This window comes from Gadus macrocephalus, chromosome 3 (assembly GCF_031168955.1).
Source record: "Gadus macrocephalus chromosome 3, ASM3116895v1".
Taxonomy (NCBI): domain Eukaryota; kingdom Metazoa; phylum Chordata; class Actinopteri; order Gadiformes; family Gadidae; genus Gadus; species Gadus macrocephalus.
This window is the reverse complement of record NC_082384.1, coordinates 1710858-1724531: the sequence shown is the minus strand read 5'-3', so window position 1 is coordinate 1724531 and position 13674 is coordinate 1710858. Positions and strand designations below refer to the sequence as shown.

General features: G+C 44.5%; 1 long non-coding RNA gene across 2 annotated transcripts; it reads right to left on the bottom strand.

The window, feature by feature from the left end:
- Window positions 1–3185: 3185 nt before the first annotated feature.
- Window positions 3186–5705, bottom strand: LOC132453654 (uncharacterized). 2 transcript variants are annotated; one of them, XR_009524753.1, is made up of 4 exons: window positions 5360–5705; window positions 4709–4867; window positions 4404–4596; window positions 3186–3938 (listed from the first exon to the last, which is right to left on the bottom strand). It is a non-coding gene; the product is annotated as an uncharacterized LOC132453654 (long non-coding RNA). The 2 variants fall into 2 exon arrangements; XR_009524752.1 differs by lacking the exon at window positions 5360–5705 and having other exon boundaries at window positions 4709–5122.
- Window positions 5706–13674: the final 7969 nt, after the last annotated feature.

The window sequence follows — 13674 nt, the reverse complement described above, 5'->3', positions numbered from 1 at the left end:
CGTCATTTGAAAATGTCGGAGATCTGTTGACGCACTGAAAGGAGCGGGCCAACATTTACCACGCCCGACAGTTTTGAAATTCGCCGCATCTGAGGAGCAAGCAAGCAGCGAGGGAAAAACGATGCATGAACACATGCATGTGCGCCACGCACAAGTTAATAGAAATTACGATAAATTAAATATCACAGAGCAGGATTGTGAACGTTTACAATTTCTCTTGTCAATTTACAATCGGCAAAATGTGCCAGCGTTGGCCGACTAACTCTTTTTCATTAGGATATTGAACCTCCGCGCCTCCTCTTTGCAACGGAATTTGTTTAAGATATAAAAACACTTGATTGAACATACACACATTAAAACAGATATTTTAGTTTTTAAATAAATAGTTGGAAACTAAAATTCATGTTTCCCACGGTGTGCCTCTCTGGCATTGAGCGGGTCTTCAGGATCGCACTCTGCACAACCCAGTCGTTGAAAAAGTCACGGTCAAGCACGACTCCGTAACCGACGCTTTCCAAGCATCGTGGTGATGGCAACATTCTCCGCTAAGGACAGGATCTCACGGAGGGAGGCTGCTGCTTCGCTGTACATTTTCTCCAGCCGCACAGTCCTAGTTTGGCGACATGGCACTGCGTAATCTGACTCGAGAAATGCGATCAGATCGCGGAAGACTAACACGTCACGTCTCTGGAAAAGACTGCCGTATTTAAAATAGCATGCATATGCATCAGTTATATTCTCTATTTAATTTACAGAGCAATCCCAGCAAAGTATTTAGGTTAACTCTATAAGAGACTAGGATTAGTGTGCGTCTGAAAGGGGGGGGGGGGGGCATGCCATCACGATGGTGGCCCTCCATCCTGATGTCAGTCAGCCATCACGACGGACGATGACATCGTTCATCGGCACAACCCTAGTAGGCAGTGTATTTTTCTTTGTTCCATTACCTCTAACCCCCGTACTAAGTCGCCGGATCCACCCCCCCTCTGCGTTCCGGGACCTCCCACTTTACAAATTAAGCACTGGGCTCATCCTTTACCTGACTGCAGCGACCAACAACAGAGCCCAAACTGTCCTGGAGAGTTTCCTGTCTGCAGTAGAGCAGTATGGTATCCCCTCTGGATAAGGGAGGGGAAAACATTCTGGTGGCACGCTTCATGGTGACCAGTCGTGGACTCAATAGCAACTCTCACATTGCTGGAAGAAGTGTCCACAATCAGAGGTGCTTGACACACAAATAAAGTAATATGATTGGTTGAGTTTCTAGATATTTGCATTATAGTAATTGTTACGGCCACAACAAAAGAAACCTTTTGGCTCAACCTTGTGATCAGCAACATATACAGAGGACGCCATCCTGAAGATTATTTTTAAACAAAAGAGATTTTATTTACAAAAGTTTGCCATGAATTAACCAAAACTATGAGAGTCTGGAGGCATGGCCAAACAGAATATTTTTTTTTTTTGAAAAAAGGTGGGAAGACTGGGCCAACCACACAATGGGCTGTTAACTTTTATATACTATATAGTTGAAATTAAAAATGATATATCCCAATCGTTGTTATCAGCAGTATGTCGATGAAAAGATGGCAATGACAAGTGAATGGTGAAACTGACCTGTTTATGTTTTTGACTAGCTGTTTTTATTTTTGTTTTGTTTTTAGAATTGAGCGGCTGTGGAGAGATGTATTTGAAAATGTCATTGATCTCTTCTATACCACTTTTCATCGTCTGGAAGCTGAGGGATGGCTTAATCCAGACAAGGAGACAGACCTCTATGCTTTACATAGATGTTACATGCCGCATATCCAGTCACATCTGCAACAATTCCAGAGAGCATGGAACAACCTGCGGTGCCAAAGCCTAACCAAGCCAAATCACATTCATGTATTTCAAAACACAAAATCTTTTGCAGTAAATAACAATAAAATAGTGAATGAGCACTTCAAAATTCTGTTCCATCAAGATGGTGGCAGGTTGAAAAGTGGGTGTGTCCATTGCTTTGTGACAGGTTGCTGAAATTACTAAAGTGATCTGACTAAGATATCTGTATGGTGGATGAGGGAACATCTTCATTAGCGTTGGAACTGACGGCTGATTCATCCGAGTCTGTGTAGTTTACCAAGCTTAACTTGGCTTCTTTGGCAAACTTTGTGTCTTGTGACACCATGGTGGAGCTGCATACAGGGGAGCTGTTCTTTAAATATGTGACAAATGAGTCTGCACTGCAAACCTAAGACATTAAAAGAAATTCAGATTATAAAGACTGCATGTTTCTAATCAAATCCAAAATAAATTGTGAGGGATCAAACAGTGGGTTCACACTGAATCGCTATCATAGAAGTGAGCATCCTGAATTAATTACCAATGCTTTTAGATGTTGCCACAACATGGTGCCAATGCTATCATTAGAGTCAGAGGTGAGTGATAATTCAATATCCTCACTCTCCCCCTGTTCATAGCATACAAACTGTACAGCTCTTGTGAGGTGTAGCCTGAAGATGTTGAGGACAGAAGAAGGGAGGCAGCTTTGAGTGGCAGCTAGGTACGGATACCCCACAAGGCTGCACCTGAGAGCGTGTGCGTTAGCTGTATTATAAGTAACTATGAGTGAAAGCAGGTTAGGTATGAATACCCCACAATGCTGCACCTGAGACGGTGTGTGTCAGTTGTATTATCAGTAACTTTGAGTGGGAGCTGGGTGAGCTGGGTACGGATACTTCACAAGGCTGCACCTGAGACAGTGTGTGTCCGCTGTATTATCAGTAATTTTGAGTGGGAGCTGGGTACAGGTGTCCCACAAGGCTGCACCAGAGACACCGTTTCTGAAATGGCATACTACAGACCAGAGCACACACTGACCCAGGAACAGGATCAGTGTTAGTCAAACTATGGTAAATGACAACACATTATGTCGGTTCAACATGTAATTTCTCATGTAGTGAGCTGATTTTGTTGGTTTTGTGTAGCTTAAGTTTTGCCTGGGTGACAGTCTAACTTCTGTTTAGTGAAGTTTTATTCATTGCATTATGCCACTTCATGTAGCCTTCATATGCCATGCAAGCCTCCCTACAATATCAAATGACAGAATGCAAACCATTGGTCTGACCAGTTAGCTAATATTCACTCTCCTCCTGGTCATAGCATACACACTGTACAGCTCTTGTGAGGCGTAGCCGGAAGATGGTGAGAGGACAGAAGAAGGGAGGCAGCTTTGAGTGGCAGCTGGGTACGGATACCCCACAAGGCTGCACCTGAGACAGTGTGTTTTATTCATTGCATTATGCCACTTCATGTAGCCTTCATCTGCCATGCAAGCCTCCCTACAATATCAAATGACAAAATGCAACCCATTGGTCTGACCAGTTAGCTAAGAATATTCAAGTGGTTTAAACTAACAACTGCAGCAATATTTATGTCCCAACTAAGTTTGTGGGACATTTGTACAGCTATTCCATTTTTCTATTCAGGAGCTTTTAAAACAAGCATATGATATTCTGTTTCCATCATCAAGATGTCCGCCAGGTTGGTCTGATATTTTTGTAACTCCCTCCTCTCTCAACAACAGGCTGTGCTGATTGGTTCTCAGTAAAATCCTGATCCTGGGTCAGTGCGTATTCTAGTATCTAGCATGCCATTTAAAGCCAGTGTGTATAAGCAAGAACCGTATCTGAGCACACGAATCCTCACAAATGAAAATCCTCACAACTGGCAAAACTCTATGACATGGACTTGAACCTCATTACACCTAGTAAGTGTGTATGTTTGCATGGCTCCTTATCACAAACACATTGACAAGTATCTAAAACACAATCCATCCATCCACAATCCTTTACCTGCAAGCTGGAGGGTGAAACCTCTTCTTGCATCACTGGGTTGGAGCTGCATGGCAAGATACCATTGTCCACGGATATGTCATGAGAATCGCCACCACCACCCTAAAATATGAATTTGAATCAGTTATTCAGAATTTGTCTGTGTAGCAGTCACCATTTTGATTACAAGCATATAGTCTACACAACAGCTATACAGTTGCATGCGTCTTCTACTGGTATGAGACCAATGGCCAGTCAGCAACTAATTTTAGCAATCATCAGTCAAGCACATTGAGTAATCACCAACCGATTGATGGCTTATATATAAATATATAAAATGGCTTCCTTTCCACAATGTGAATATCATATGGTAATCACAACTATGCTAGTGATCAGATTTATTATTGTGTTTGCTTGAACAGAATGCCTTGTCTCTTTTTTCACCTTCATTGAACCCAGAAAAAAGGTTAACATCTAAACCTTCCTTTACAAGGGTCACCTGGTCAAAAGGGCAGCAGTTAGTCAAAAGATGTTGACGTATATAATAGATAAAGCATACTATACAGAGGCATATAGTCACTGACAAACCTTTTCTCTCCATGGCCAACTGCTATCTCCATAGTCATATGTTATTTCCTCTCCTCTGTTTATGTCTCTCGCAGCAAACAGACAGAGGTGTGGTTTTCCACCAACTAAAATTCTTTTCATCCTGCTGGTAGGATGGACATGATCATCATTGACCAGTCTTCCAAATGAGTCATCTTCCAACGCAGCATCAATGCTTCAAAGGAGACAAAAAGAATCACGCTAATGGCTTAGTCAAGCAGGACAATTAGGCCAAGATTATGTACTGAACATTGCAAGCTACCAGCCACCATACAGTAAATGCTTACCACCATTTTTTGCCATGCCACATGAAGTCAAACACGAACACCAAGCATTTGGAATGATAAATCCTCCTCCTTCTCTCTGATTCCTTAAAGTCAATAATTTCTCCTCTGTATTCAACTACAAAATCCCCCTTTTCAAAAGGGGACAGAGCAAACACACCCCTGCCTGTTGACAGAAGTAAGAGTTAGTAAAAGGTGCCATGACATGCTACCAGGTGTGGTGTGATTAGCCGTTACAAGCCGTTTTGGAAATCAGCCCCTTAGGTGTGCGTGTCCACCTAGATGTGTGACGGATAGAAGAGCAACATTTGCTTCAGTCCACTGGGTAGGCTGGTGGACTGATTTATCCAGCACACATCTAGGTGGACGCACGCCCACTTCCTGCCCCATATGATGTCATATGGGGCAGATTTCCAAAACGGCTATCAGATTTCCAAAACGGCTTGCAACGGCTAATCACAGCACACCTGGTGGCATGTCATGGCACCTTTAGTAAACAAATGTATTGCCCACGTTGGCAACATAGTGCAGGGAATAAAACAAACTCTGAATTCACCTATGACACATAATTTAACGTAATAGTACTAAGACACTATGAAATATCAAAAGCAGATATCTTCAGTACTAAGTGCAATTAACACTACAGAGACACACTTGCCTTTGGTGGAGTTTATGTATTTCACCTCTAACATGGCAGTCTGGTCTGTGGCACTGATGGCATGTTGTTCTGCAATATGCTGAGGGGTTGCCCTCCTTCTCGCCATTTTGCCTGTAGAGAATAGATTTGATTTCTTTATTTAGAACATGTAAGCAATAAAAAAAGTTAAAATAGAAAATGAATAAATAAAACAAAAGCAAAAAACAGACACTTGCCACATGCTTGAAAGGGGGAAGGAGGAAGTAAAAAACGTATCTGGTCCTACCCCTTAACAGATCAATTTAGCCTGTATAGTTAATATTATATTATTAACATGTCAGTATATATAATAAAAAAAGCTATAATCACTATATTTACAGAGTTCTATCAAAATAATGATATGAATATTAACTATATATATATATATATATATATATATATATATAATAAATACCATATATTACAAAACGACTACATGTTACAGAGGCTCTTCTAAATTTCTATACTTTGTGAAGATGATGTCTTTATATTTGTTTTTAAAACGGTTTGATGTTTTGGCTTTTCTGTACTTCCACACTTATTCCACAATTTAACTCCGTAGATGCTGATACAAAAGCTCTTTTTGGTTGTGCGTGTGCGGCCGACCTTGAAGTTTAACTGTCCCCTTAACTTATAACCACCCTCCCTTTCAGAAAACATTGCCTGTATGTTTTTCGGTAACATTATTTCTGGCTTGTATCTGAGAACGTTACAGTATGTTTATGGTTGTCGCCGTCGGAAACCAAGAAACGGCGATTTAATTAAAAAGGTGGCGCAGAAGATGTTCAAAATCCAAGATGGCGGACAGTGAAAATGAATTAATCTTACTTTAATCTTTCTTTAAACTGGTTTAGCTAATCCAGTGTTAAAATTACGCACTTTGGGTTAATTTAAAACCCAGTTTAAACCTAGATTTACTAACCCATTTATTAACCCTAAACCACGTTGGTGCAACCCACCCTTAGAATCGCCCCAGCCTGCTTCAAAATGGGGGCCACGTGTATGCACAACCCTGTCCTTAAAACAACCCTAAACATTCGTTTTCAGAAATGTGAAACCCATCGAGTGGTTAGTGGTGTTCGTTGATGTTCTAAATCAAGTATCGTAGCGAAATAAAGTTTCTGTCGTGTTTTATTTGGCATTTTTTAAATCCATTGATTTCTGTTGGAAGACTCGTTGCTTGATGACCGGAAACGGAAAGGGGTGCAGGTTGTAGTCCTTTCGCTCGGTTCTAGCCTCTACTGTTGATACGGAGAACCAAGCGAAAAGACTACAACCGAACGTAATCAGCCCCCCCCCCCCCCCAAGTACAAGTTCAATGGATATATAAAATGCCAAATAAAACACGATTTCGCTAGGATACTTGATTTGTAACATCAACGAACACCACTAACCACTCAGTGAGTTGCACATTTATGAAAAATAAGCAATACATTCTTATAATATTACATTTATAAATATATTATTTATATAATGTATAAATAAACGTTACAATGCAGCAAAATGACTGAGAAAATACCCTAGGGCTAAACGGGTTAAATATTTGATTCTTCTACCTTCAAAACATTTAAATAAATTGTACGTTAATCAAGTTAGAATTGCACATATCTTCGTATTAGCCTACCTTTGTCTTGACTTTTCGTCGAAGTATGGCGCTTCTCATCTCCCGTTTGTCTTTACTTTTCGTCGAAGTATGGCGCTTCTCATGTGGATGATCTGACGTGCAGGTAGGTCAGCGTTTGATTGGTGGACGAAGTGATCATCTCACGTGACAGGCAGGTCAGCGTTTGATTGGTGGAGTGTGTGTTTTTAGAGCGAAAAAGTGAACCTGCAGTACCGTTTTTTAGTCTGTAGAGGGCCAGCCTCAAACACACTCAAACACACATTTGCAGGTTTTTGTGAAGTGTGGGGTTGTTTTTTTTCATTCAAATTTTTGCACTAGTCATATCAGCAACGTCACCCCTATCCATTTCAATGATTTCCCTGGTGGGGTCCAGGTTTTTGTTCCCCACAAGAATTTTGTTCCCCATACCGTGAGTGTGCTGTCAGGTCTTGTTCCCCAAATAGTAATAAAGACAAACACACACACACACACACACACAATGCATTTCGCTGCTAAACAACAACAAAAAATATTCCCTCAAATATTATTACTTTCAAAACATTGGCCTAAGTGGAATATCTTTTTTATTTGGGCTGCTTCTAGGACATTTTGGGTGGATTTTGAACGGTATGTGGGCAGGACGTTTTTTGCAGGACCTGGCAACCCTGCGCTGTTGCCCGAGGTGCTGAAATGCTCCGGAACAGATCTGGATCCACTATGGCCAAAAGACTTGTATGCCCCCCCTCCCCCCTTAAATAAATAATATGGCAGAATAAGGAATAAATTCATGCATTATCATTCAACTTGAACATGTGTTTTTACAGTATAGCGTGGTGGAGGGATGACGTATGTTGGCCAACCCGGAAGCGTCGCCCTGGGTTCCCTTGACAAAAAGCCAACAGGGTTTTCCATTGGATTTTGGATTATTGCAGAAAAATTAGCATCTTTGAAGCACCCCCTCAAAAACGGAAAATAAATAAAAATATCCTTGCTCCAAAGAACGAAATGTAAACCAATGCATTCTGAATGGGAGTGTTTCTCAGATTTTCCATGCTACACAGAACGAAATGTAAACCCATGCAAATAAAGACTTCATGGTCATAATCATTTAAATATGATTCATTCATCTCCTGAGGAGATCAATGATAAATATTCTATTTTTTTCAACGGGGCTGCATCCAGTCACTTGACCGTCATGGTTGCTATGGTGGTTGCTATCGACCGCCCCCTCATACTTACATGGCTCTAAAAACCACGTGGCAAAGGAGCTGCCGTAAATTGTGTTGTTTTTGTCGTAAACTAGGGTCAGATGGTTAAAAAATAGACAGATATTCCAAGGTATCCTTAAAAGGCAGCTTGGATGTTTTTATTTTCTGCAGTTTAGACTTCTTCTATAACCTATTTTTGAAAGCAAAACACCAAGCTCATTGATTTAACGAGGCAGGGTTATTTGAAACAATTTATTAAATAAATATTTGTGAGAAGTCATTCCTTCTCCTGAGTTTGCTTCCTATTTATGTCTAGTGTACGACCCTACTGTCCACAAGCATCACGTAGCCATCCAACCTGCATATCTGAGAATCAGGCCTCTCTTTAATAATGACCAAACGTTATGAGAGAAATACACATTAACTTTTGTCTCATAAGCGGCGTGGTGCCGGCTCCTTTTGACCTTTTGACCCCTGACTTCTGGGGGAATAGCTGCATCAATTCATTAGTCAATCAGAAGCATGTAAATATCTTCCCGGTGGCAGAAGAGGGCGGACAAGGTGTTCTTTAACATCTTCCAGGCGATTGCAACGGTGCCACACATGAGCATATTTGAACATGTTTAATGGTAGTAATTAGCTGTCGAAATTGGAGGCCTTAATCAATAATGAGCAGCTATTGATTTGCTTCCCGATAGAAATTTGTGACAAATTACATGTTATTTAGCATCTACACGTTGAGCTGAGTCCAATGACACCGAGCATGACACTCTAGCAAATGGTAAAATGTATTTTACATGGTACACCTAGGTCTAGGACATGATCTCGGTGTGGGACAAGGTCGAGCTTGGTCTCATTGGACTCAGCTCAACGTGTACATGCTAAACCACACGTCATTTGTCAAAAATCTCCATCGGGAAGCAAATCTATAGCTGGTCATTATTGATAAAGGCCTCCAAAATCGACAGCTAATTACTACCCCGAAACATATTCAAATATGATCATGTGTGGCACTGTTGCAATCGCCTCGAAACATAGATGTCAAAGGACACCTTGTTTGCCCCGTTACGCCCCCGGGAAGATATTTTCATACTTCTAATGGATTGATTCATATTTTAAGGTTCTCGGAGTGAGACTTTAAGATGCTGCAGCAGAAGTGTTGAGACGAAAGATGATATCAAGACATTTATAGAATATTCCCATTCACATTATGATTCTTCGTCATAACATCCGACCAAACATCCTTTACATTCACCGAGCGAAGATTATGAAAGTCCAGGCCCCCCCTTCCTGAACTCGGGGTCCGACTGGGCCTAGTTTCGGGCAGGAAGGACCCCCCCTTCCTGCCCTCGGGGTCCGACCGGGCCAAGTTTCGGTGCGGCGGTCCCAGTTAGGCCCTAGAATAAGGTATTCAAATTTCAGGGCGGTAGGACCTTCCTATCTCAAAAACTGTTTTTCCACCACATTCTGAACCATTAGGTCTTGCAGGCAACACTTCTGAGGGGCTTTGTCCAAATGACAGTCCATTTGGGAAAACTTTTTTTCTCTAAGGGCTAGAAGTCCAAATCTCGGATATGTCGTTCTCGGGGCCCCGGGAAATGTGTGTAAACATTTTAGCATCCCTAGCTATCTCGAAAAGGCCGGAAAAGGGGCGTGACCTCCAACAGTACAGTAAATGTACATAAGACAGAGGTTAGTTTCTAGTCCTCATTTTTTGTGGGATGGAGGTGTACATTTGTGGCTTTAGGTGTGTAGACACAGCTGGCCTGTGGCCACGTTTTTGAAGTCTGGGGTCAAAAGGAGCCGGCACCACGCCGCTTATGAGATAACAAAAAGTGAATTTGTATTTCTCTAATAACTTTTTGTCATTATTAAAGAGAGGGCTGATTCTCAGATATGCATGTTGGATGGCTAGGGTGTAGGTCTGGGAAGAACTTCAGGCCAAAATCTTGCAAGCGAGCTGCTGGGTGAGGTGCCAAGAGATGGAGCACTTGCTGAGTCATTTCCTGTAGGGCTGGAGCCACAGGTTGAAGCGTATGCGTCCTTTCAGACCCCCTGATATATAAGAGACCCCAAGGTAGAGCTTACTTAAATGTTGTCGACTCAGTCACCTATTGCATCACTTCCTTTAGGGCTTCAGCCTCCTAATTGATCATTGTAGTAGGCTATAATTGAATGCCCTCTTTCATTGGTTTGCATTGGTTTACATTTCGTTCTTTGGAGCACGGTTATTTTTATATATTTTCAGTTTTTGAGGAGGTGCTTCAACGATGCTAATTTTTCTGCAATAATCCAGAATCCAATGGAAAAACCCGTTGTTTTTTTGTCAAGGGCGACGCTCATGGTTGGCCAACATCCGGGTTGGCCAACATACGTCATCCCTCCAACACTCTATACTGTAAAAACACATGTTAAAACAACCCGTGAAGCTTGCAACCCTGCATCACCGTCACATTCGCCGTACTGACAGCGATGGAAGTTTACAAATCATTATAATTGTATATAACAAGGAATTTATGTATTATATAAACGTATGCTTTAGTCAGGCGCCTCCAAAGCGCTGCGCGCGGATACTGTCGGTATAACACGCTATTTGACGTTGATTTGCGACCTAATCCAGTGTTCACAAAAACGTACACTGTCAACGTATGGTTGTGACTGGGTTGTCACGATAGAAGAGGTCAAGAGCTTTCCAAAAATGTTAATCCCATTGTATCACATTGTGCTGCTTTTCTGTAAGCCTTCAAAAGTGCCTCAGGTTCAAGGTTCCAATGGCATTCCTGAGGGGCAGGAACCACCCAGAATGTTCACAGTGGCATATCTGTACAATGCAGATCAGGACCTTTCCAACAATGTCTTCATTGTTATCATACGACAAAGTTTCATTTTCATCTTGCTGTCAGGGTGTGGGTGTCTCCCTGTGTTTTCCCTCCTGTGTTGATTACTGTTCCCTCCCCTAATGTGTCTCAGCTGTTCCTCGTTGTGTTTGTTATTTAAGCCCTCGTCTTTCCTTTGTTCCTTGTGCTGTCATTGTGGTTGTTAGTTGTGGTTTGCTGTGGTTGTTTGTGGTGGCTAGTCCTGCGTGTTCCGTGTTCCCTGTCGTCTCCCGAGTTCCCTGTAGTCTCCCGAGTTCCGAGTTGTCTCCCGAGTTCCCTGATTCCTGTGCCTTAGCCTTTAGGCCTGAATAAAGTGCAGTTTCCTGAAACCGTCTGCGTTTGGGTCCTACTTGCCTGCTCGCACCACCATCTACCCTAACAGAATGACAGCACCACGAATGGACCCAGCGGACGATCAGGTTAGCCGTGAGCGGCAGGATTTATTTATTTTGAAGGCAATAGATCGCTGGAAGAGTTTGGGGTGCCACCCGGTTAGCCGTGAGCTGCAGGATTCATTTTTTATGAAGGCGATAGCTCGCTGGGAGAGTTTGGGGTACCACCCGGTTCCTCCTGGCACTCCAGCTCCCGCTTTGACTCCGGTCCCCGAGCCCTGTCCGGTTCCTGAGCCCACTCCTAGCCTTCCAGAGGGGGACCGCCCTCCTCGCCTGCTTGAGGTGGTCCGCCCTCCGCTCCTGCCTGAGGGGGCCCGCCCCCTGCTCCTTCCAGAGGGGGACCGGCCTCTGCTCCTGCCGGAGGGGGTCCGCCCTCCAGACCGTCCAGGGGAGGCACGCTCCCCGCTCCGGCCTGTGGGGGCCCTCCTCCACTCCTTCCCGAGGGGGGTTCCCCTTCAAGGCCTTCCACCGGAGGGGACCCGCCCCCTACCTGGCCTGCCACCAGAGGGGACCCGCCCTCTGCCTGGCCTTCCACCAGAGGGGACCCGCCCTCTGCCTGGCCTTCCACCAGAGGGGACCCGCCCTCTACCTGGCCTTCCACCAGAGGGGACCCGCCCCCTACCTGGCCTGCCACCAGAGGGGACCCGCCCCCTACCTGGCCTGCCACCAGAGGGGACCCGCCCTCTGCCTGGCCTTCCACCAGAGGGGACCCGCCCTCTACCCTGTCCACCGGAGGGGACCCGCCCCCTACCTGGCCTGCCACCAGAGGGGACCCGCCCTCTGCCTGGCCCTCCTCCTGAGGGGACCCGCCCTCTGCCTGGCCCTCCTCCTGAGGGGACCCGCCCTCTGCCTGGCCTGCCTCCTGAGGGGACCCGCCCTCTACCTGGCCTGCCTCCTGAGGGGACCCGCCCTCTACCTGGCCTGCCTCCTGAGGGGACCCGCCCTCTACCTGGCCTGCCTCCTGAGGGGACCCGCCCTCTACCTGGCCTTCCTCTTGAGGGGACCCGCCCTCTACCTCGCCTTCGCCGGCCTCCTGAAGGGTTCCGCCTTCACCGCTGCCGGCCTTCTGAGGGGGTTCTGCGCCACTGCAGGTCTCCTGAGGGACTGAGCCCTCATCGTCCTTGCCGCCGGCCTCCGGAAGGGTTCCGCCTTCACTCTGCCTCTGCTTGCCCCCCAGGCCGTCCGCCTGAGGCTCCCTGCCATGCCCTGGGGCAGTTTTCTGGCCGCCCGCTTGACGTCCCTCGGCTCTGCCCCAGTCCATTTATTTTTTTTTGATTCCCCCCTCCTGGCGCCCCTCCACCCACCCGTTTTGGGTTTGACTTTCTTTGTTTTTTTTGCTTGTCGTGGGTCGCCTGGGAGTCGACCCTTAAGGGGGGGGTACTGTCAGGGTGTGGGTGTCTCCCTGTGTTTTCCCTCCTGTGTTGATTACTGTTCCCTCCCCTAATGTGTCTCAGCTGTTCCTCGTTGTGTTTGTTATTTAAGCCCTCGTCTTTCCTTTGTTCCTTGTGCTGTCATTGTGGTTGTTAGTTGTGGTTTGCTGTGGTTGTTTGTGGTGGCTAGTCCTGCGTTCCCTGTAGTCTCCCGAGTTCCGAGTTGTCTCCCGAGTTCCCTGATTCCTGTGCCTTAGCCTTTAGGCCTGAATAAAGTGCCGTTTCCTGAAACCGTCTGCGTTTGGGTCCTACTTGCCTGCTCGCACCACCATCTACCCTAACACTTGCTCCATGTCAAGGCTCTTCATTGTGTAGTTTCTCACAGCCTATATAGAGCCAAGCTGATAAAATCACTGGAACATATTTTAAGGGACATCCCTATTTAGTGGCAAATGGGTTCAACATATTGATGTTGACCTTATCCTTAGTCATGCTTTTCAATTTGGACCAGTTTGGATTCCAAAAACTCTTGGATTCCAAAAATGTACCAAGATATTAACTTTTAAAAGATAGTAGTCCTGTGCCAGACACAGTAGGCCTACTTTCACTGGACAATTAATGGTTTATATTTTACCAGTCCATCACAAATATGGGTCTGTCTCTTTATATTTCATTTCTGAGTAAATATTGTTGTATTTGAATAACTAAGCTCTTTCTGGTAAATCCTTATAAAATAAATACGAAAAATACAATATATGGCAAATATTAGCTTAAGAGAGAAGGCTGATGGTGTACGTTTTGGAGGCTTAAGTAAAAAAGGAGAAAATTAACAATTTCACTTTTT